General features: G+C 41.0%; 1 long non-coding RNA gene across 1 annotated transcript in view; it reads left to right on the forward strand.

Moving 5' to 3' along the window:
* The first annotated feature begins 983 nt into the window (after positions 1-983).
* The window catches only part of LOC107755957 (uncharacterized), a 25,947-nt gene continuing 23,924 nt past the window's right edge, over positions 984-3,006 (forward strand). The window contains exon 1 of the long non-coding RNA XR_001641762.1: positions 984-1,115. This is a non-coding gene — a long non-coding RNA (uncharacterized LOC107755957). The remainder of the gene's footprint in view (positions 1,116-3,006) is intronic.

The raw sequence follows: 3,006 nt of genomic DNA on the forward strand, positions 1-3,006 counted from the left end.
CCGATCTGAATGATTCGTGAATCCGCTGCGAAACCCCGATCTGAATGATTCGTGAACCCGCTCCGAAACCCCGATCTGAATGATTCACAAATATTCGCTCCGAAGTTCCGATCTAAATCAAATGATTCGCAACACGCTTTGAAGTTCCGATCTTAATCATATAATTCGCGATATGCGCTCCGAAACCCCGATCTGAATGATTCGTGAACCCGCTCCGAAACCCCGATCTGAATGATTCACAAATATTCGCTCCGAAGTTCCGATCTAAATCAAATGATTCGCAACACGCTTTGAAGTTCCGATCTTAATCATATAATTCGCGATATGCGCTCCGAAACCCCGATCTGAATGATTCGTGAACCCACTTCGAAGCCCCGATCTGAATGATTCGTGAACCCACTTCGAAACCCCGATCTGAATGATTCGTGAACCCGCTCCGAAACCCCAATCTGAATGATTCACAAATATTCGCTCGGAAGTCCCGATCTGAATCAAATGATCTGTGAAATGCTCGATTTGCTAACCCACTCTGAATCTAATGATTCACGCTCCGAAGTCCAGATCTGAATCAGATGATTCACGAACCCGCTCCGAGGTTCCGATCACGTGCATACCCTGCATACGCTACACCCCTGACCATAGTATTATTTGTAAGGAGCTGCAATGCTATTTTTTTAATTATTTGTATACATTTTCAACCGTCATTTGACTTATAGGTAGGCTATGCATTTTTAGTTTTTCAAATATTTCAAAATTAAATGTATGTACTTATATAATCTAATTTAGCACACAATCCCGTCATGAATTACGCATGACACATTACTGAATACATTTAACAGTAGTTACAACAGACACAGTCTACCTCGCTAGTGGAAACCGTGAAGTCCCGCCTACGGGGCCATTTGATTGGCTGCTATTTGTGGACGCGGCTGTGGGTTTTATATCCTCCTCCGCCACTGGTCCGTGCCGCTGTCAATCAGAAATCCTAACTCGCTCCATGTTAGACTGAAGTGTGTGAAAGTACTGTTGAAGGACTCGCGTGTGTTCAGTTATTTCAGCTCGTTAATGGACTAACCGAGACGAGCGGGGGAAAAGCCGTGCATATAGCATGATAAGTGAGTATATGTTTAAAAAAATCCTTTATACGAGCTCTACATGAGTCTCGTGTACATTCGCCGATGGCGTGGCGGTTCATCTCATGTGACCATTAAACAAACTGAGCTTATAAAGCATCTCTGATTATTAAACTCATTCATGTGTGTCTTTGCAAACTTCATATGAGGGAGAACAGATTTGGACATGTTAGATGAGAAGGGTTGGTGAAGGACAGACTCTGCTCTTGCTGTTTTAAGCAGTTGACAAGGCAGTTGTGCTCGAGCTGTCATTGCTCAAGTGTGCGTGCGGTTGCATGTACATATGTGTGTGTTTCTGAGTGTGTGTACGTATGTGCATGGGTTTGTACGAGTATGTGTGTGTTTAAATTCTTTTTTGTCTGTATTTATGCATGCATGCATGCTTATATTTGTTTATGCATAGTGTTTGTTTGTGTGCTTGTGTACACGCACAAAAGTGCATGGGTTTGAGTGCTTGATGTGTGTGTGCATTGTTTTCTGTGTAACATGCTTGAGTGTAAATATTCATGCACGCAGTGTTATTTGTATTTAGAGTTTGTGTATACATGCATGTATTGTTTGAGAGCTTATTTGTAGTCAAAGTGTGTGGATGCATGGATGTTTGTTAGCCTTATGCGTTCTTGAGTGTTTGTGCATGCAGTAGTAAGTGTCTTAAGTTGTGTAATGCGAGTTGCACACACGCATCAGTCACGGTTCCCCTTCCTTCCAGTCACTGCATGACAGATGATCAGCCTGTTTTTAAAGGAGCAAGATTATAAAAGGAAATGACCTCTGTTATGAGAGAAGCCACTCGTGAAGAGATAAGAGTCGTGCACAACGAGCAGAAAATCACAGTTGTCCGCTGGTTATCTGACAGCCGATTAGATGCATGCAGATGTGACTGGTGTCCCTCTGGCACGTGAAGACCACAGCTGTTCAGATATTATTATTATATGGCATGTTTTGTAGATGTGAGCTCGAGCTGATGAACATCACAGAGGTTCCAGTGACAGTTTCTCGTCTCAGCCTCAGATTGCAGGGCCACAGTCTGGTTATTGACCGTCTGATGCATTTGTGCACAGAAACGAGCTGGTTGCAGTCACCATATTTGGTCAAATTTGCAAGGTTAGTGTCATTTAAGATGCTAAGAGGCACTTGGTAGCAAGTAAGCTAGATATCTACAATCTGAATTGCCTATTCTCCTTTGTTTTCAGAGTTCAGTCTGTGAAAAAGAGTTGAGATGTTTTAATTGCATCCCATGTAAAAATGTGGTTTTGTAAAATGAGCTGGCAAGTGATTCATTTCTGTCAATCATTCAAACTGTCCGTCGATTCAAACCGAATCGATTCAAAGCTCTAATTCACAGATTTGTTTGCTTCATCACTCCAAAATTTTAAAGGATGTCCCTGTGTGACATTTTTCATGTATTAAAATGTTTTAGTAGGAGTAAATAATATTAGGGCTGGGTTGACAGTATCGATTTCTCTTTTTTGATCTGTCTTTGTTTTAATAAACTGATATCGATTCTTAAAACCCAAGATTGATCTTTTGTGTGCAGTAGTCATAATAAGCTTTGTGCTTCACTTTTGGTATCAAACAAAGTCTTCGCTTTGAAGTTTGGACTCGGTTGTTAATTTTAATCTTTAATATTTCTGATATTATCACCAACTGACATAGTGTAGTTTATAGTGTTAGTTGAGAGATTGTTTTTCTTAAAGGGTTAGTTCACCCAAAAATGAAAATTAGGCTGTGTTTTACTCACCCCCGAGGCATCCTAGGTGTATATGACTTTCTTCTTTCAGACGAATCCAGTCGGAGTTATATTAAAAATTATCCTGGCTATTCCAAGCTCTATCATAGCACTCAGCGGGTGTTGCAGTGCTTCAGTCCAAAA

This window comes from Sinocyclocheilus rhinocerous, unplaced genomic scaffold, assembly GCF_001515625.1.
Source record: "Sinocyclocheilus rhinocerous isolate Xijiao unplaced genomic scaffold, SAMN03320098_v1.1 scaffold1463, whole genome shotgun sequence".
NCBI lineage: Eukaryota > Metazoa > Chordata > Actinopteri > Cypriniformes > Cyprinidae > Sinocyclocheilus > Sinocyclocheilus rhinocerous.